This window comes from Schistocerca americana, chromosome 4, assembly GCF_021461395.2.
Source record: "Schistocerca americana isolate TAMUIC-IGC-003095 chromosome 4, iqSchAmer2.1, whole genome shotgun sequence".
NCBI classification, from domain to species: Eukaryota; Metazoa; Arthropoda; class Insecta; order Orthoptera; family Acrididae; genus Schistocerca; species Schistocerca americana.
The window spans coordinates 806,124,758-806,146,329 of record NC_060122.1 but is presented as its reverse complement, the minus strand read 5'-3'; positions in this window follow the sequence as shown (position 1 = coordinate 806,146,329).

The following is a 21,572-nucleotide window of genomic DNA, read 5'->3' as shown; positions in this document are numbered from 1 at the left end:
CAGTATACTCACACAGCTAGTTTCGGCAGATATACCTGCAATAAGAAAAGACGTCCCGTGCTGCCACGACCACGGTGACAGGAGAAAATCTCTGGAGGTAAAACATTTCTTGCCTGCGAGAGTGGAAGGACGCTACAGTTTGGGAAATACTACGACCAAGATTTACATGTCGTGTGTCTGCCCTTCTGGTTTTGCTTCTCTTTCAGGGTCAAGTCTTACGTTATTGTCCCTGCGCTGGGAAGGAAATCTCCGCTTGTCTCCTGCGAGTATCTCTTCATACCGATCAACGTCAGGGAGACTGCCACGTTAATTCAGCCCGTGCAAGTGATACCTTGTAGACGTCGCGCAGAGCTGACAATTCTAGCGTCGCCGGCTCTTGACGACGGCAGCCTGTATTTCTGGCGGCGGTAGCTGTCGATGGGAAGATACGATCGACAGCGGGAAATTAAACGCGCGCCGCTGCAGATGGTATCTGGCGCGCGCTATTCGGACGACAGGTCGCACGCAGGCGCGACCGACGGAGGCTGGGGACGTGCGTGGTGCGTGTGAGTCGCTGCACGCACCACACCACACCGCGTCGCTCGTTATTCGGCTGTTTTACGGGAGCGGCCGAGTGCCGGCCAGCCATCTCTGCGATGCCGCGACACGCGGGCCAACCTGCTGCCGACAATAATTTTGGAGCCGAGCGGTGGGCGCGAGATCCGAGCGTCCAGATCGGTATTTGCCGCAGCTGACAACTGCCGGGCGGGAAAATTGGCTCCGCGTTACTCTGATACTGCTGCGAATCTCGGGTTCAGCGGATGCTTTTGCTGCTCACGCGATGCGATGCACATACCACTGCCCTAAACATTCCTGTGTTACCAATCATTGTTGCAAAATTTAAACTGATTTCAAAGAAACATACACTAACGGAAAATACGAAACATTAAAAAAAACTCTATAGTTATGAAATTTCGGGAATACATTTGTCTCTGTAACGTATTCAAGAGATTAGCATTGCAAGATCACAGGTCACTGTAAGTAAGCCATTGAAAATATGAAAAGCTGATACATTAATAACCGATGTAACCGCTAGAATGATCAATGTAAGCATGCAAACTTGCATACATTTTGTTGAACAGGTGGTGGATGGCAGTTTGTGGGATGCAGTTCCACGCCTTTTGTACTTGGTCGATCAATAGAGGGACGACGGTTAATGCTACTTCCTGGCAGATTAAAACTATGTGCCGGACCGAGACTCGAACTCGGGACCTTTGCCTTTCGCGGGCAAGTGTTCTACCATCTGAGCTACACAAGCACGACTCACGCCGCGTCCTCACAGCTTTACTTCTGCCAGTATTTCGTCTCCTACCTTCCAAACTTTACAGAAGCTCTCCTGCGAACCAGCTTCTGTAAAGTTTGGAAGGCACCGATACAGACTTCTGCCGGCCGCGGTGGTCTAGCGGTTCTAGGCGCTCAGTCCGGAACCGCGCGACTGCTACGGTCGCAGGTTCGAATCCTGCCTCGGGCATGGATGTGTGTGATGTCCTTAGGTTGGTTAGGTTTAAGTAGTTCTAAGTTCTAGGGGACTGATGACCACAGATTTTGAGTCCCATAGTGCTCAGAGCCATTTGAACCATTTGAATTTGATACAGACTTCATGAGCTCTCGGTTGGTACCACTGAAGTCGGAAAGGTGGTTGTCTCGGGTCAGGGTGACAGGGTACATTACTGCCCGACGTAAAAAAGATGTACAACAACGTACTTTGTTGTTCTTGTCAGAACAGCGTTTTTTGTAGAATAACACCATTTTATTTAATACACCGAAGCCAGTTACCAACGTAGGCAAGAAGGCAAATTGTATGTTTCATTGTTCAGATGTGCAGTTTCTTAAAACAGATCCCTGAAACGAGTTTGGTAATGTTTGTCAATTGAATGAATGGCTGGTCGTCTGCTGACCACAGATAGTGAAGGTAGATTCTACAATCATCTTTGAGACGGTTCTCTGGTCACCTTTGGCCGAACCAAAGAGAGGAAATATACCAGAGCACCAGAGGGCTTGGAATGTGGCTGACCAATACGGTGGCAAAGTCCTGCCCCTCTTCTTTGGAAGCGCGGGATGACCGGATGAACGGCCATGTTTCTGCACTCTGTCGCTAATTCCTGAGGTGTGAAGACGTGCTCTTTGTGTGCTCCAGAAAGACAAATTTAAATGAAAATGGTATGCGTGTGGAATACGTAAGAGTAGATGAACTAATAATTTCACTTTTCAGAAACTTTTGGTGGGAGGCTATATAAATTGTTAGGAAAAAGATAAGCAGGTAAAAAAAATCATTAGGAACATAGGATTCTTCGGAAGTGACAAAGAAACCACGTGTTGTAATTATAAGACGAAATACTGGCATGTGGTAGTATTAAGATGAAGTACTTGCGCGTGTAAATCTAAGTTGAAAAAAATTAAGATTTCCGTGTGCAGAACTTGAATTGGAGACAAGCACTTCCACGTGGTGAGTACAGTGCGAGTCTCAACCTGACTATGAGACAATAAAAAGAATTACAAGTGCTTGTTCACTTGAGGATCCGTGTGTGAGATAAATAAGATACCAAAATTTCCATTATGACATACATTCTTGTGACGACAGCCTGATAATCACATACTCTGAGGGTGAATTAAGGTGAGTCAGCCATCTACCTGGCAACTGCATGTGGGTTGCATTGTACAGGGAGATCTGGAAAAATCCTCCAGAGTTTGTGGTAGGGAAATTATTACGTGGGTCAGTGACTTGTGAATCCGGGATGACTATTGTTTGATGTGGGAAAGCAGAACGAGTAGAAAAACCAAACATTTTGTTTTTAGAGATGTGTTTTATACTGTCATTGTGATTTATTATGTGTATTTAATCTGTGTGATTTGCATGAGGCAGTAGCGAATTTAGGGGGTCAAGCATGATTTTTCCTAGTACAGCACGAAAGTCAGTAAACTCGTTATGTTGCTAAAGAATGAGATTACGAGAACGTAGGAGAGAATGTAGTAGGGAACGAATCCTTACCAATTCAGAAAGTGCACAGTAGCTATAGACAGAAACATTACGAGACCATAGAACAGTAAAACGCTTATGTCACATCATGCCCATTGGATGGAGAATCACTTGTTTAACTATTGTGTTTAAGGGTAATGCAAGGAATTTTTCAACATTAGCGTGAAAGAATTTAATGTAATAAAAGAGGAGATATATGAGACAAATATTGGTCTTCATTAATGAGTTATGAGTAGCCATTTTGTTGAGGTATTTTACCATTACCTCCATTTTCTTGCTGGGATGTCCAAGCTTTGGATAAAATATATACGACAGGAAGAAAACGTTGCCTTGCCAGGGTGGAGTGAGTCCATCAGAAATGTGCACTAGCTATTAGTCAGATGTGTGGTCCATTAATAAGTAAGGACGAGAATAAATTATAGCTTAACTGGTAGGCACTAGGGCTCATGTTTCAAACATAGTTGCAGCGGGTATGATAATCATGAAAATATTTCTGATGTACGAATAATAAAAGTACTCGCTTGGCAAGCCACTCATCTAGTAGGCCTGACTAATAGATGCCACAGACTGGGGTAGCAACCCCCCAAGGGGAATACACGTCACAGGACGTATGTCTCGTAGCTATTCTTGAAGTGACCGATTTCTAACAGTTCGTTGTGCCACTGTGGTGCCAACTGCAGTTCACATTGCTGTTGCAGATTCAGTACGATGCGCCAGAGCCATACGGCGAACACGATAGTCTTCCCTCTCGGTAGTGCCACGTGGCGGTCCGAAGTCCGGTCTGCTTGCTACCGTACATTTTCGTAACCACTGCTACCAGCAATCAGTTACGGTGGTTACATTCCTGAGAAGTCTTTCTACAATATTGTTGTTGTTGTTGTGGTCTTCAGTCCTGAGACTGGTTTGATGCAGATCTCCATGCTACTCTATCCTGTGCAAGCTTTCTCATCTCCCAGTACCTACTGCAACCTACATCCTTCTGAATCTGCTTAGTGTATTCATCTCTTGGTCTCCCTCTACAATTTTTACCCTCCACGGTGCCCTCCAATACTAAATTGGTGATCCCTTGATGCCTCAGAACATGTCCTACCAACCGATCCCTTCTTCTGGTCAAGTTGTGCCACAAACTTCTCTTCTCCCCAATCCTATTCAATACTTCCTCATTAGTTATGTGATCTACCCATCTAATCTTCAGCATTCTTCTGTAGCACCACATTTCGAAAGCTTCTATTCTCTTCTTGTCCAAACTATTTATCGTCCATATTTCACTTCCATACATGGCTACACTCCATACGAATACTTTCAGAAATGACTTCCTGACACTTAAATCAATACTGGATGTTAACAAACTTCTCTTCTTCAGAAACGCTTTCCTTGCCATTGCCGGCCTACATTTTATATCCTCTCTACTTCGACCATCATCAGTTATTTTGCTCCCCAAATATCAAAACTCCTTTACTACTTTAAGTGCCTCATTTCCTAATCTAATTCCCTCAGCATCACCCGACTTAATTCGACTACATTCCATTATCCTCGTTTTGCTTTTGTTGATGTTCATCTTATATCCTCCTTTCAAGACACTGTCCATTCCATTCAACTGCTCTTCCAAGTCCTTTGCTGTCTCTGACAGAATTACAATGTCATCGGCGAACCTCAAGGTTTTTATTTCTTCTCCATGAATTTTAATACCTACTCCGAATTTTTCTTTTGTTTCCTTTACTGCTTTTAAAGGAATATCGCGTAACGAATATCCAACTTCTCGTAGCCGTATTACACGACCCGTCTCAAACTCAGAGAAATGTTGATAATGACATTCTTGACTAATATCAACTCACCGCGTCCAGTCTCAAAGGCAACTAACGCTCACCCGATCGTTACTGCGTGTTTTTAAAGCAGACCAGATTTCCATCATTATAAAGGCTACTAGCGCCACTCAAGCGATCGTCGCGGAATCTGTATGCACACCATCATTCAGATGTAGAATCACGCCTGTCAACTTTCACTTGTGTCGCACGACTTCTTGGTGCTGCGAAGTTTGTTCGTCAGTATATTTTCCGATGAGTGCCTCATATGAGTTTTTGTATTGTTTGATTACTAAAGTTCGTGACAGCTCATTTTCTTTCAAATGAAATGAGGCTTGAATTTAATTAGATGTTATTAGTTGTTATCAAGTATCATGCACTGTCATTTAGTATAGCCACGAGATCCCACTCAGAAAGGTAGCACAGTTTGTTAATACCATTCTTGCCGGCATATCATTTCTGGTCATACTGGACAACAGGAGAAGCTCTACATAGACGCTAAATGATGTACTTCCACAGGGATCTGTCTTCTCCGCGATGCTGTTTAATGTGTACATCTCCGACGTGCCTGAAACTAGATGTCGTACGTTTCAATATGCCGATGGCTGGGTGCTGCCAGCTGGATACTGGGATTTATAAGAAACGAGAGCCATCTGAAGGTCTGATCTGGCGATAATGGGAATAACCTTTCCGGGATGGAGACGGAAACCAAACCGCACCAAAACAGAGAAAGCTTGCTTTGATTTTGGTGACAGAGCGGTGAATAGGCATCTCCTGGTCCATTTTGGTGACACACCACTTCACCACAATCAGCGCCAAAAAACTAGGGGGCTGTACTGGAACCGGACACTGTCCTACAAGAAGCACCTAAAAAAGACCACAGCGAGATATGAAGTAGGAACACCATACCAAATAAACTGTGCGGAAAAACATGTGGCTTCACTGCTGATACTCTGCGTACTTCAGCACTTGGACTAGCCTAGTCTGCTCCGGAATATGGTGCTCCTGTGTGGCTCATAAGTTGACACACACACAACTGCTTAACACACAGCCGAAGAACACAACGAGAAGCATGATTTGTACACAAAGATCAATGTCTAATGGCTGCCCACACTGAGCCATCCATGGCCTTCGACGAAAAACAGTTCTTCTCCGTGACTAACCTATAAATATTTATTATTTCAAGGTAACTGCTAAAAAGATTTGCCCGGAATTAGTTAAGCATTTTGAGAAAATTTCGTTAAATGAGAGGACAGTGCAAATAAAAATACTGTACTCGTAGTGTCGAAAAATATAAAGGAAAAGTTACAAACTTGCTCTAAAAATATGCATACTTTTCATTCAGTATTGATGAACCAAAGGACGTCACCTCCATACCACAGCTATTTGTACGTGGAATAACCCATTAGTTTTAAACGTGTGAAGAATTTATTTTAATGAGTTCATTGTTACAGCAATCTGGAGGTAATGATAATTAGGTTTATTGGACTCTTGGAACAATGTTACAACAGTGATTCATATCTAAGTTATCATGTATTATGACTGAAGTAGTGCCTTCCATGGTAGGAATTATTTCTGGATTGGTATCATTACTAAAACAGCATTTAAGGCTGCACGGTGAGGTTCTGCACAGTTACACTGTATAATCCACCAAGAGTCTTAGTGCTGCCCGCATCTCGTGGTCGTGCGGTAGCGTTCTCGCTTCCCACGCCCGGGTTCCCGGGTTCGATTCCCAGCGGGGTCAGGGATTTTCTCTGCCTCGTGATGGCTGGGTGTTGTGTGCTGTCCTTAGGTTAGTTAGGTTTAAGTAGTTCTAAGTTCTAGGGGACTGATGACCATAGATGTTAAGTCCCATAGTGCTCAGAGCCATTTTGACTTTGTGCTCAAAGAAAATGGGTGTTGAGAATGTCATCGAAGTTGTGATTTCAACCGCTAATTTCGTACATCTCATCTGTCACAGACAGTTTAGCACGTTTTTTGAAGATGTCAACAGCAAACATAGTGGAGTAAGGTTTCCAAACTTAATTGATGAAAAGGAAATTTTCACGAGTAAAAAGATCGGAGGTATCTCTTAATTTTTAAAAAAAAGGAGGTTGGTTAAGTGAGTGACTTCGCACTTTTCACTGACATTAGTAATAACTGTTTACTGTTTTACTGTTTTAAATACATGGCTTCACTCCAAAAGTCAGTTGATTCTGGAGGAAAACTGTTCAATCCCGCGTCCGGCCATCCTGATTTAGGTTTTCCGTGATTTCCCTAAATCGCTTCCACCAAATGTCGGGGTGGTTCCTTTGAAAGGGCACGACCGACTTCCTTCCCCATCCTTCCCTAACCCGATGAGACTGATGGCTTCGCTGTTTGGTCTCTTCCCCCAAATCAACCCAATCAAAAACACAAAAACCAAATATGTTGCAAAAACTGCAAGAAATACATTTGCGCTGAACATTCTGTTACTGTGTGCGAAGGTTGTATTGACAAACTATCCCACTGAATATGTAGTAGTTAATCTTTATGTATCTCCATTTTGTGTACGTGCTTTTAGCTAAAATACAATTTTTTTTCTTTTATACAAGAATGTTAAAGTGTTTGGTAATATCGCTCCCTTATTTACTAATACTTCCCTTCATAATACAAATCACAATGCAGATCAAACGCTGTAACGGTCTGCGGAAACAGCTACATGCACTGACGTCAAGATTCCGGGTGCCTGCACTGCTAGGTTGGTTCGTAGAAGATTGTTGTTTGTGTTAAGTCTGTTATTTTTGTAGCACGACATCTTAGTTTCCAGGCACGCGCTTTACTGCTAGGCCACGGAGACCAACACTGCAAAACGAAGAGTTGAGATCATCCGGCATGTTTATTCATATCTCATATATGTCGCCATTGAATAATTCGATGAAATTTACGTTTGCAATTAACAACAATACATCAACTTATGACGACCTTTGATTTCTGGAGTTTCCGCATTATGGAATATCACAATGCTTTGAGTTTATAATTAAAGTGCAGCTACTCACGTAGATCAGTGAGGGTTTTAACTATCGCATGGAAGCGACACTTGGTAGATACTGTAATGCATTAACACATTTACACTGAAAAAAAAAATTGCTCCATTCTTGACCGACAGGTGTAAACATGGCGTTGTGAATGCAAGAAAGATGTATAGAAACGTTTCCACATGTAACAAGTTGAGGGCGCGACGTGGGCAGAAAAAGTCAAAGAATTGAGAATAGCATAATGTTGATTTTACTATAAACCGTAGCTTACACAATTTGTTCAGTATGAGCACCAGTGGCAACAAAGAGATGCTGTACAGCGCCAGATTGGCACCTAGTGGTCAAAACTGGAGCTAATTATTTTCCAAAGTAAATCGGTTCCTCATGAATGCATTAGCATATCTGCCGATTTCTGCTGCCATACAAAAGCTACAGCGCACATTGGTCCTTCGTAAGTACCTGCACTTTAGTTATAACAACCCAGTATGACTCTTAATACTTCTTTGGTCAAGTCAGTTCGTTGAAGGAAGGAAAGAAGGATAGAGACAGAAGAACGAATCGTCTGATTCAGTTTTTAGGAATCATAGGGACATTTACATCAAACTGGACGCAGACGTCATGAAAAACTTGCATCGTGGCAAAGTGCATTTGTGTCTCATGTTTCACAAAGATGGATCCAGCCTTCCAACTGCAGTAGAGATTTTGGTTGTCGCTCAACAAACCGGTATTCGGTTACGCCAGTTCTTTTCGTCTGCTGCTTAACCTGACTGTTAAAACCGCTCAAAAAAACCTGATTCTGAAATAACCGATTTTTGGTTTCTTATTGCTGTTACATCTTGTAATAAAGGTGGACTTGGAACACTGACTGAAAAATTTTAGAAAAAGTGAAGGAGTAGGAGATCACGATCAATAAGGTGCTATGGCTGCAGCGGAAATCTGTCTCATTGTTCACAGCAAAGATTACAAAGATGAAGGAGACGGGAGCGGCGACAGCAAGAGAGAAAGGCCACAAGTTGACGACTTCACTGCATCGTCACTTTTGGGTGGTATCAGTTTTTCACCCTAAAGCAGCTACAATATTAAGGGTTCAGTTATTATTCCGAGTCTACAGGACACAAACAAAATTATAGGTATATCAATAAAATTTCCCTTCTGTTCCCAGGAACACTGCATGTTTTCTCCTTATATGATATTGCAAGTTTGTTGTGCCTCCACTCATTTTTAATCGTTTTAAATGAAATGGAGCACTGTACTTCACTGCTACTGTACTTCGTGAAATACTCCAACGGTTCTGCAGTACAGCTGATGTCCGTGAAGCCGGCCGGAGTGGCCGAGCGGTTCTAGGCGCTACAGTCTGGAACCGCGCGACCGCTACGGTCGTAGGTTCGAATCCTCCTCGGGCATGGCTGTGTGTGACTGTTAGATTTAAGTAGTTCTAAGTTCTAGGGAATTGATGACCTCAGAAGTTAAGTCACATAGTGCTCAGAGCCATTTGAACCATTTGATGTCCGTGGACGACGGCGAGAAAGTACCCTACGCAACAGGTGTTGTTACACACGGCATGTACACACATACCTTCCAATAGGCCACACCACACGGCAATGATGTGTGTCTACAGTACTGTACCGGTTCATAAGTGTTGCGTTTGTGGCTAGTTTCTAGCTATAGGCATTGATAGTAAATAATGTTGATTATTTTTTCCAATTTCTGCAGGGTGTTTCAAAAAGGACTTTACAACTTTGAAAATTCATATAAATTAATTCATAGCACCTACAGAGATTATTGTAGTGTCAATTTGTAGGGAAATACATCAGGTTTTGTCTCGCGTATTTCGCTAGTACCGAATCGCACTGTAAGAAGCGCTAGCGGCAGTTGCGTTAAAGGTGGCTGCCTTCACTGGACCGAAGTGTGCTAGTTGTGTGTTTTGGTTTGAAGAATCAAAGGCAGAGACAACAGTTCAGTGTAATTTCCATACCAAGTACGCTAAAGATCCACCTAGTAGGCCTCCACCTTATGAGTTGCATAAATGTTTTGTAGAAGACATGGGGCACATCTGACGACATCGTTGAGTGAGTGACACAACGTTTTGTCAACAGCTACCAACTCGACCCGGCAGGCATCTCGCGAACTGCAAATCCCATATACGACTGTTTGGCGTGTGTTGAGAAACCGTTTGCATTTGAAACCGTACTACATTGACGACAGTTCAAGCAGTTAAAGACACTGATAAAATTGCTCGCCAGAACTTCTGTGCTGACATGTTAAATCGATTACATGAAGATGAATTTTTCTTCGAGAAAATCATCTCTTCTGACGAGTTGACTTTTCACTTGAGAGGCAAGGTTAACACACCTAACTGTAAGATTTGGGTCAGTGAAAATCCACGTCAAACATTGCAACATGTCTGTGATAGCCCTAAACTGAACGTTTATTGTGCACTGAGCAAGAACAAACTGTACAGCTGCTTGTTTTTCCGAGAGAGAACCGACACGGGATATTGTACCTGGATATGGTACAACAATTTTTGATACGACAGATCGATGAAGATGACCAAGAATGAAACGTTTACTTCATGCAAGATGGTGCACTGCCCCACTACCTGGCAGATGTCCGGGATTTTCTCAGCGACCGCTTTTCAGGTCAATCGACTAGCTGTGATGCGCCAGTTGCTTGGACACCATTGTAAGTAGGCTGTTTCTGTTTTCTTATTGGTAACGCCACGTAGCGCTCTGTATGAAAATCACTGGCTGTGCTGTGTGCATTCTGTGGCCAGTTTGCATTGTTGTCTGCCATTGTAGTGTTGGGCAGCTGGATGTGAACAGCGCGTAGCGTTGCGCAGTTGGTGAGCCGCCAGCAGTGGTGGATGTGGGGAGAGAAATGGCGGAGTTTTGAAATTTGTAAGACTGGATGTCAGGAACTGCTATGTATATTATGATTTTTCAACACTATTAGGGTAAATACATTGTTTGTTCTCTATTGAAATCTTTCATTTGCTAACTATGCCTATCAGTAGTTAGTGCCTTCCGTAGTTTGAATCTTTTATTTAGCTGGCAGTAGTGGCGCTCGCTGTATTGCAGTAGTTCGAGTAACGAAGTTTTTTGTAAGGTACGTGAATTGTGAAAGGTATAGGTCAATGTTAGTCAGGGCCATTCTTTTGTAGGGATTTTTGAAAGTCAGATTGCGTTGCGCTAAAAATATTGTGTGTCAGTTTAAGCACAGTCATGTTTAATTTTTCTAAGGGACGTTTCACCATGTTCCCCAGACCTGACAACACTCGATTTTATTTTTTTGCGGATTCATCAAGGATATCGTGCTCGTGCCCCATGTGCCGGCTTCTCTACATGAACTTAGAGAAAGAACTTACGCCACCACTGAGCAAGTTAACACCTGCAATGGTACAGCGACTTTGGGAAGAAATTGCCTTCCGATGGAATGTGTGCAGGATAACCAATGGATCCACATACAACATTTTTGTTGAAGGTAAAAAAAAAAACTTGATTACCTACAAAATAACACTTAACCCAGCTCTATATCTTGTTTCAATAAGTTTATAAGAATGTTTCGAGGTATAAACTCCTTTTTCAAACACCCTGTACAATAATCCATTATTTCAAAGCAATGGAAATTTTAGGAATAAACATTATTCTTTTTTAAAGTTTCGTTTCAAAACCAAAAATTTAAGTGCAGCTGCTATGGCAAATTGATATGTCGGATTTTTTACCCAGTTATTAGTAAACAATGAAGGAAACCTGTTATAACTGATATCAAACATACATCGAAAGATACCGGTTATTCAGAACTAAAATACAGGTGTCGATTTCAGCCGGTCCATTTTTCCAATCTCCAAACTGCACTGGCAACTTACTGGACTGTAGTGAAACTTCCTGAAAGATTAAAACTGTGTGCCCGACCGAGACTCGAACTCAGGACCTTTGCCTTTCTTGGGCAAGTGCTCTACCAACTGAGCTACCGAAGCACGACTCATGCCCCGTCCTCACAGCTTAAATTCTGCCAGTACCTCGTCTCCTACCTTCCAGACTTCACAGAAGCTTGTAACCTCCCCCTCACTTATCGACCTCAATGACAGTGAAAAATTAAACCGCGTGTACCTAATGGAAATTTGGGAAAAGTAATCGTCACCGAAGTTAATTTGTCGGTCAAGAGGAAGGAAAGGGTTACATCCAAATGAAAGGAAAAATGCAAATGAAATTGGTGAAAATTAATTTTGAGAAAAGGGTAAAATTAATAAAGAAAGTAAATGTGCGGTCGTTACGTTAACAATTAACTAGCGGTAATTAGATATTTGAGATTTGGGGAAGATTACGGTCGCCAGTCCTATGGACAATTACTATAGTAACTGAAAAAGAAAGGTCGTTGTATATATGATTAGCACTAAAAGCATGGCAACTGAATGTTGACACGTGTTGTGCGAAAACTGAATGTTTGTCAGAAGTAATAAATTTCGCTACACTCTGACTTAATTTAGCAAGAGAATTAATAAAACCGGTAAACTGAAAGTTAATTTACTGACAAATTAATAGCGAACTCTGTTTCTGAAGCACTACGAAATTCAATAAAATAAGGTTAGTCTTGGGCTACCTCAACAATCATTTGAAACGCTACTTGAATCTACGCATTTTAGAGATAAGAGATTTAACTTTGAACTTGAATTAAATGATTCTGAACGATTAACAATAGTAAAATTTAGTACGTACCAAGCTGAGGTGTAGTCACAGTTAAGCTAAAATATGGTAACAAAACTCGCACTCTTAATTTGTGCTTGTGTAATCTAAATATTGTAGCCAGCTATGAATACTTTAGCTGAACTTTGAAATTAAAGCAGTTAAATGGAATGATATTACTTTAATGCTGGCGTTTGAATTTCAACGACACTCAGGTTCATTCCGGAAAAGGGAGAGACCCTGCCTTATTAATGCAATTGGGACAATGAGCAACAAAGGTTCATGCTACGTTGCTGTAATTTGGTGACACAAATTGACCAGTTTGAAAAGCTGAGGTCTGCCATACAGTTCTAAAACTTTACGTGCGTCCAGTCTTCCTTGTTGGTTGATTGGAGATATGCAGTCGTCGATCGGGGAGGTGGCGACAGTCGCTCACTGTCGGCCGTCGCTGTTGCAGAAGCTGGACGTTGGCGCGCCTTCTTCTCGACACGGTCACCAGGCGAAACGGGATCTTGATGTGTGCCTGCTAATGTTTCCCGTCCGCGACACCTTGTCAGAAACTTATCATAACCAGTCGAGCGCAACTACATGCTGCCAAACCCCGAAAGCGCGGCAACTCGCGGGAGCGTCACACAACACACCTGCTCCACTGCCCTCCTCCAGCCACACTCTGCTTTGCCCGCGCTCCACGCGGCCGAGTTCACACTAACAAAGATCCTAAACACTTTCGTTCTCCACACGACCTATCGATGTATTCGTTCGATAGCATAGTTTTACCTAGGCAAGACCCAGCGTAAAAATACAAATAGTATTTACAAAACAAACCAATTATACATCGACATAAATGCATATATATATATATATATATATATAGTAAAACAATTACAATATATAGAGACACAGAAATGTCATATCTTCAGATAACAAAATAAGGAAAAAAATTTATAGTACAATAAATGGAAATAGGTGGATATGCATTTCCGGCGTTACATGCTTATCTGCGAAACCAGAGCACTTGCCCGCGAAAGGCAAAGGTCCCGAGTTCGAGTGTCGGTTCGGGACACAGTTTTAAATGGTTCAAATGGCTCTGAGCACTATGGGACTCAACTTCTGAGGTCATCAGTCCCCTAGAACTACTTAAACGTAACTAACCTAAGGACATCACACACATCCATGCCCGAGGCAGGATTCGAACCTGCGACCGTAGCGGTCACGCGGTTCCGGACTGTAGCGCCTAGAACCGCTTGGCCACTTCGGCCGGCACACAGTTTTAGTATGTCAGGAAGATTCATATCAGCGCATACTCCGCTGCAGAGTAAAAATCTCAGCCCGCATCTCGTGGTCGTGCGGTAGCGTTCTCGCTTCCCACGCCCGGGTTCCCGGGTTCGATTCCCGGCGGGGTCAGGGATTTTCTCTGCCTCGTGATGGCTGGGTGTTGTGTGCTGTCCTTAGGTTAGTTAGGTTTAAGTAGTTCTAAGTTCTAGGGGACTGATGACCATAGATGTTAAGTCCCATAGTGCTCAGAGCCATTTGAACCAAGTAAAAATCTCATTCTGGACTGTAGTGTTTCACGCAGGAGCACGAAGGACTGCACGTGTTCAAAGTGGAGTAACAGATGGCGTGCATCGAGCGAGGCTCTGTTTGAGGATGTTTGTAACGAACACCGGAAAGACGGCGGCGGGACGCGTAGCGGTCCCGCAAATGAAATTAGGCGTGCATTAGCGGGCGCGGACGGCCGAGTGCAGAATCATCGGCGGTAGTTGTTGCGGCAGGAAACCGGGACGGCGGCTCGCGAATCGCAAAGGGCCCGGCGCCAGTGTTTGTGCGTGCGCAGCGTCCGTTGTTAATGTGGGGCGCAGCGGTTACGGGACTGCGATCCGCGGGCAATTAGACGCCGGCCCAACAAACGGCGGAACCGCGGCACCTGGCCGGCAGGGACCACACTGCCGGAGTGTGAGTCCTCAGCACGAAGCTCTCACAGGCACTGACTCAGCCCCCTGGCTGCAGGCACCTGGCCCGCTGCACTCATCACGTACTGTTTCTTGGTGCCCAAGACAGAGTTAATACCTCAGTAGTAAAGCCGCTTTATAAAAACGGAGAAAGGGATAATGTAGATAATTTTAGACCAATTTCTATGCCATCAGTGCTTGCAAAAGTCATCGAAAAGGCTGTGTATGTAAGGTTAATTGATCATTTTATATCACACGATTTGCTATCAAGTGTACAGTTCGGCTTTAGAAGTCGTTTGACAACTGAAAATGCTATATTCTCTTTTCTCTGTGAGGTACTGGATGGGCTAAACAAAAAGATTCGAACGCTTGGCGTATCTTTTGATTTAACAAAGGCATTTAACTGTGTTGATCTCACAACATTGCTCCAGAAGTTGGACCATTACGGAATAAGGGGAGTAGCTCACAATTGGTTCACCTCTTACTTTAGCAACAGACAGCAAAAGGTCATTATTCACTATGTTGATAACGGCTGTGATGTGGGATCTGAGTGGGGTACTGTCAAGTGGGGGGTGCCCCAGGGATCAGTGTTAGGGCCGCTCCTGTTCCTTATTTATATAAATGATATGCCCTCTAGTACTATGGGTAACTATAAAATATTTCTGTTTGCTGATGACACTAGCTTGGTAGTAAAGGATGTTGTGTGCAACATTGACTCGGTTTCAAGTAATGCAGTACATGACCCCAGTTCATGGCTTGTAGAAAATAAACTAACGTTAAATCACAGTAAGACTCAGTTTTTACAGTTCCTAACACACAATTCAACAAAACCTGACGTTTTAATCTCACAGAATGGGCACATGATTAGTGAAACTGAACAGTTCAAATTCCTAGGTTTTCAGATAGATAGTAATCTGTCGTGGAATGCCCATGTTCAGGATCTTGTTCAACGACTTAAGACTGCCATTTTCACTATTCGAACGGTATCGAAAGTGAGTGATACTTCGACACGTAAATTAGTCTTCTTTGCTTATTTTCATTCACTTATGTCGTATGGTATTATGTTTTGGGGTAACTCTTCCCATTCTAGAAGGATATTTTTGGCTCAGAAACGGGCGGTTCGGGCAATAAGTGGTGTGAGTTTACGAACCTCTTGTCGACCTCTGGTCACGAGTCTGGGTATTTTGACATTGGCCTCTCAATATGTATACCCCTTATTGTCGTTTCTTGTTACCAATATTAGTTTATTTCCAACAATAAGCGGCTTTCACTCGGTTAATACTCGGCAGAAATCAAACTGTGCAGTATACTGCTGCATCCATTTTCAATAAGCTGCCACTCGAATTCAAAAATCTTAGCAGTAATCTACGCGCTTTCAAATCGAAACTGAAGAGTTTCCTCATGGGTCACTCCTATTCCGTCGAGGAGTTCCTCGAAAAATTAAGCTGATTCTCATTGTACTGGTGATAGCGTTTGCTTAAAGTTATGGACTGATTTTTTTTCCAGGTTCATGAACATTTATTTTTATCTGTTATTACTTTTATGTTGTAAGTTCATGTACTGACACGTTCCATGACCTCGGAGATTTGCTCATCAATTTGGTCCTACGGAACTTGACATGTAAATAAAAATAAATAAAAATAAAAAACCAACACCAATTTGAAAATTTTTAAAAATATTAGCAGCACAAAGAATGGGAATTTGAAGATTAGTCGCTACAAATACTCGTATACAGGGTGTTTCCGTTGGTTGGTTTGGGTATAAAGGGACCAAACCAGAGGGTTATCAGTCCTTTTTTTCTTCATACAGGGTATTTCCGTTGTATGGTTTGGGTATAAAGGGACCAAACTACAGGGTTATCAGTTCTTTTATCTTCATACTGGGTGTTTCCATTGGTTGGTTTGGGTATAAAGGGACCAAACTACAGGGTTATCAGTCCTTTTTTTTCATATGGGGTGTTTCCGTTGGCTGGTTTGGGGATAAAGGGACCAAACTACAGAGTTATCAGTCCTTTTTTCTTCGTACAGGGAGCTTCTGTTGGTTGGTTTTGGTATAAAGGGATCAAACTACAAGGTTATCAGTCCTTTCTTCGTCATTCAAACAAGGCTGAAGTTAAAACAGTTCCCAAAGCGAGTTGGGGAAGGCAAAAGGGCGAAAAACTAATGGGGATCGACAAGGAAAGAAAAAAAAAACGAAAGAAAACTTACAGTAAAACGAAAAGGGTTAGAAGTCGGCCGAAGAGCGGTTAAAACAGGGCAGTCCAACAAGATGTGGGCGCCAGTCATGTGGGAGCCACAGAGATACTGAGGTGGGTTCTCGAAGTGGGGAAGGTCACTATGTGTTAGCCAAGTTGGCCGATGTGAAGCCGGCAAAGGACAACGCAGTCCCTGACAGTGGCTTGCATGGATGATCACTACACATTCATTGTCTTCCTTATAACACGAAGTTTATTTGGTGTGCAGAAATGTCATGTGGCTAGGGCCTCCCGTCAGGTAGACCGGTCGCCTGGTGCAAGTCCTTTTAGGTGGCGCCACTTCGGCAACTTGTACGTCGATAGGAATGAGATGATGATGATGGAGACAAAATAACACCCAGTCCCTGAGCGGAAAAAATCCACGACCCAACCAGGAATCGAACCCAGCCCCTTAGTATGGCAACCCGTCGCGGTTGCCACTCAGCTATCGAGGCGGACATTTGGTGTACTTAGGGTGCACCATTCAGTATCACAGATCGCGAAAACTTTGCAGGGGAAGACCGATCAGAGATCAGTATGCGGCAAGCCAATCTCCAGAGTTGGTTTGCTGGTAGCCTGTTCTGCCAGGCGGTCAGCAAGTTCATTGCCCGGGATCCCGACGTTTCCTAGGGTTCAGATGAAGGTCACTAGGCGTCCGCTGTTTCCGAGGCATAAACAGACTTCTGGGTAGTCATTAGCAAAGGACGGCGGGGGAAGCACTGGTCGAGAGCTTGTAGGTTGCTTAACCATAAAAGTGTGTTAAAACTGAACAGGACATAAAGGATGCTTCATTGAAAAATTTGAGGTAGGGAACCTGGCGTCAGAGAAGGCAGCTTAAGGAGATAATGCGAATACAGTAATCACATTACTGCGTACTTTTTTTATTTACTTTACTAACAGTTAACAGCAAATACCATCATTAACACAATGAACGTACCATTTTTACTGTATCTTACAAAATGTGCTAAAACTGGCACCCATCAATCTCAACGCAAGCCTGACGTCGGCAAACAAGATTCTGACGCACATTCACATAAATTCTAAATTCCTGGTGTGTTCCGAATCACATTTCAATTCTGGCAACTACTTCCATCTCTGTATCCGCTTATGTCTCCCACACAAGTGACTTTAGGTATCCCCATGGGAAATAATCAAGGGGATTCAGGTCAGATGACCTCGTACGCCATGAAATAGAAATTCCCCATCCAATCTTTTTTTTTTTTTTTTGGTCATCAGTCTACTGACTGGTTTGATGCGGCCCACCATGAATTCCTTTCCTGTGCTAACCTCTTCATCTCAGAGTAGCACTTGCAACCTACGTCCTCAATTATTTGCTTGACGTATTCCAATCTCTGTCTTCGTCTACAGTTTTTGCCCTCTACAGCTCCCTCTAATACCATGGAAGTCATTCCCTCATGTCTTAGCAGATGTCCTATCATCCTGTCCCTTCTCCTTATCAGTGTTTTCCACATATTCCTTTCCTCTCCGATTCTGCATAGAACCTCCTCATTCCTTACCTTATCAGTCCACCTAATATTCAACATTCGTCTATAGCACCACATGCTTCGATTCTCTTCTGTTCCGGTTTTCCCACAGTCCGTGTTTCACTACCATACAATGCTGTACTCCAGACGTACATCCTCAGAAATTTCTTCCTCAAATTAAGGCTGGTATTTGATATTAGTAGACTTCTCTTGGCCAGAAATGCCTTTTTTGCCATAGCGAGTCTGCTTTTGATGTCCTCCTTGCTCCGTCCGTCATTGGTTATTTTACTGCCCAGGTAGCATAATTCCATAACTTCATTGACTTCGTGACCATCAATCCTGATGTTAAGTTTCTCGCTGTTCTCATTTCTACTACTTCTAATTACCTTCGTCTTTCTCCGATTTACTCTCAAACCATACTGTGTACTCATTAGACTGTTCATTCCGTTCAGCAAATCATCTAATTCTTCTTCACTTTCACTCAGGATAGCAATGTCATCAGCGAATCGTATCATTGATATCCTTTCACCTTGTATTTTAATTCCACTCCTGAACCTTTCTTTTATTTCCATCATTGCTTCCTCGATGTACAGATTGAAGAGTAGGGGCGAGAGGCTACAGCCTTGTATTACACCCTTCTTAATACGAGCACTTCGTTCTTGATCGTCCACTCTTATTATTCCCTCTTGGTTGTTGTACACATTGTATATGACCCGTCTCTACCTATAGCTTACCCCTACTTTTTTCAGAATCTCGAACAGCTTGCACCATTTTATATTGTCGAACGCTTTTTCCAGGACGACAAATCCTATGAAAGTGTCTTGATTTTTCTTTAGCCTTGCTTCCATTATTAGCCGTAACGTCAGAATTGCCTCTCTCGTCCCTTTACTTTTCCTAAAGCCAAACTGATCGTCACCTAGCGCATTCTCAATTTTCTTTTCCATTCTTCTGTATATTATTCTTGTAAGCAGCTTCGATGCATGAGCTGTTAAGCTGATTGTGCAATAATTCTCGCACTTCTCAGCTCTTGCCGTCTTCGGAATTGTGTGGATGATGCTTTTCCGAAAGTCAGATGGTATATCGCCAGACTCATATATTCTACACACCAACGTGAATAGTCGTTTCGTTGCCACTTGCCCCAATGATTTTAGAAATTCTGATGGAATGTTATCTATCCCTTCTGCCTTATTTGACCGTAAGTCCTCCAAAGCTCTTTTAAATTCCGATTCTAATACTGGATCCCCTATCTCTTCTAAATCGACTCCTGTTTCTTCTTCTATCACATCAGACAAATCGTCACCCTCATAGAGGCTTTCAATATATTCTTTCCACCTATTTGCTCTCTCCTCTGCATTTAACTGCGGAATTCCCGTTGCACTCTTAATGTAACCACCGTTGCTTTTAGTGTCACCAAAGGTTGTTTTGACTTTCCTGTATGCTGAGTCTGTGCTTCCGACAATCATATGTTTTTCGATGTCTTCACATTTTTCCTGGAGCCATTTCGTGTTAGCTTCCCTGCACTTCCTATTTATTTCATTCCTCAGCGACTTGTATTTCTGTATTCCTGATTTTCCCGGAACATGTTTGTACTTCCTCCTTTCATCAATCAACTGAAGTATTTCTTCTGTTACCCATGGTTTCTTCGCAGCTACCTTCTTTGTACCTATGTTTTCCTTCCCAACTTCTGTGATGGCCCTTTTTAGAGATGTCCATTCCTCTTCAACTGTACTGCCTACTGCGCTATTCCTTGTTGCTGTATCTATAGCGTTAGAAAACTTCAAACGTATCTCGTCATTCCTTAGTACTTCCGTATCCCACTTCTTTGCGTATTGATGCTTCCTGACTAATGTCTTGAACTTCAGTCTACTCTTCATCACTACTATATTGTGATCTGAGTCTATATCTGCTCCTGGGTACGCCTTACAATCCTGTATCTGATTTCGGAATCTCTGTCTGACAATGATGTAATCTAATTGAAATCTTCCCGTATCTCCCGGCCTTTTCCAAGTATACCTCCTCCTCTTGTGATTCTTGAACAGGGTATTCGCTATTAGTAGCTGAAACTTGTTACAGAACTCAATTAGTCTTTCTCCTCTTTCATTCCTTGTCCCAAGCCCATATTCTCCTGTAACCTTTTCTTCTATTCCTTCCCTTACAACTGCATTCCAGTCGCCCATGACTATTAGATTTTCGTCCCCCTTTACATACTGCATTACCCTTTCAATATCCTCATACACTTTCTCTATCTATTCATCTTCAGCTTGCGACGTCGGCATGTATACCTGAACTATCGTTGTCGGTGTTGGTCTGCTGTCGATTCTGATTAGAACAACCCGGTCACTGAACTGTTCACAGTAACACACCCTCTGCCCTACCTTCCTATTCATAACGAATCCTACACCTGTTATACCATTTTCTGCTGCTGTTGATATTACCCGATACTCATCTGACCAGAAATCCTTGTCTTCCTTCCACTTCACTTCACTGACCCCTACTATATCTAGATTGAGCCTTTGCATTTCCCGTTTCAGATTTTCTAGTTTCCCTACCACGTTCAAGCTTCTGACATTCCACGCCCCGTCTCGTAGAACGTTATCCTTTCGTTGATTATTCAATCTTTTTCTCATCGTAACCTCCCCCTTGGCAGTCCCCTCCCGGAGATCCGAATGGGGGACTATTCCGGAATCTTTTGCCAATGGAGAGATCATCATGATACTTCTTCAATTACAGGCCACATGTCCTGTGGATACACGTTACGTGTCTTTAATGCAGTGGTTTCCATTGCCTTCTGCATCCTCATGTCGTTGATCATTGCTGATTCTTCCCACCCCTAGGACAAGAGAGTGCCCTGAACCTCTATCCGCTCCTCCGCCCTCTTTGACAAGGTCATTGGCAAAATGAGGCTGACTTCTTATGCCGGAAGTCTTCGGCCGCCAATGCTGATTATTTATCAAAATTTAGGCAGTGGGGAGGATCGAACCCGGGACCGAAGACGTTTTTGATTATGAATCAAAGACGCTACCCCCTTTTTTTTTGTTTTTTTTGTAAATCTCCTCATTTTCTTCGTTGAATCTGCTCGGGGCGGATGTAGTAAGACACCCGTTTCAGTTCGTCGTTGATCGATTAACTCAGTTTTTTATTACAGAGGGCAGCTAACCCTCTGACCGAACACGCTGAGCTACCGTGCCGGCGGTACCCCTCCAATCTAACGACTAGGAAATACAGCATTCATATGGTTCCCGATATCCACACTGAAAGGAGGCGATGCACCGTCATGTTGTATCCACATCTCACGAACAGCCAGGAGTCCGTTCTCCAACAACTCAGGTAGAGCTCTTCGCATGGACCTCAATTACAGGTGGCCATTCAGACGGCCAGGTAGAAGATGTCGCCCAATGAGACTGTCGCCT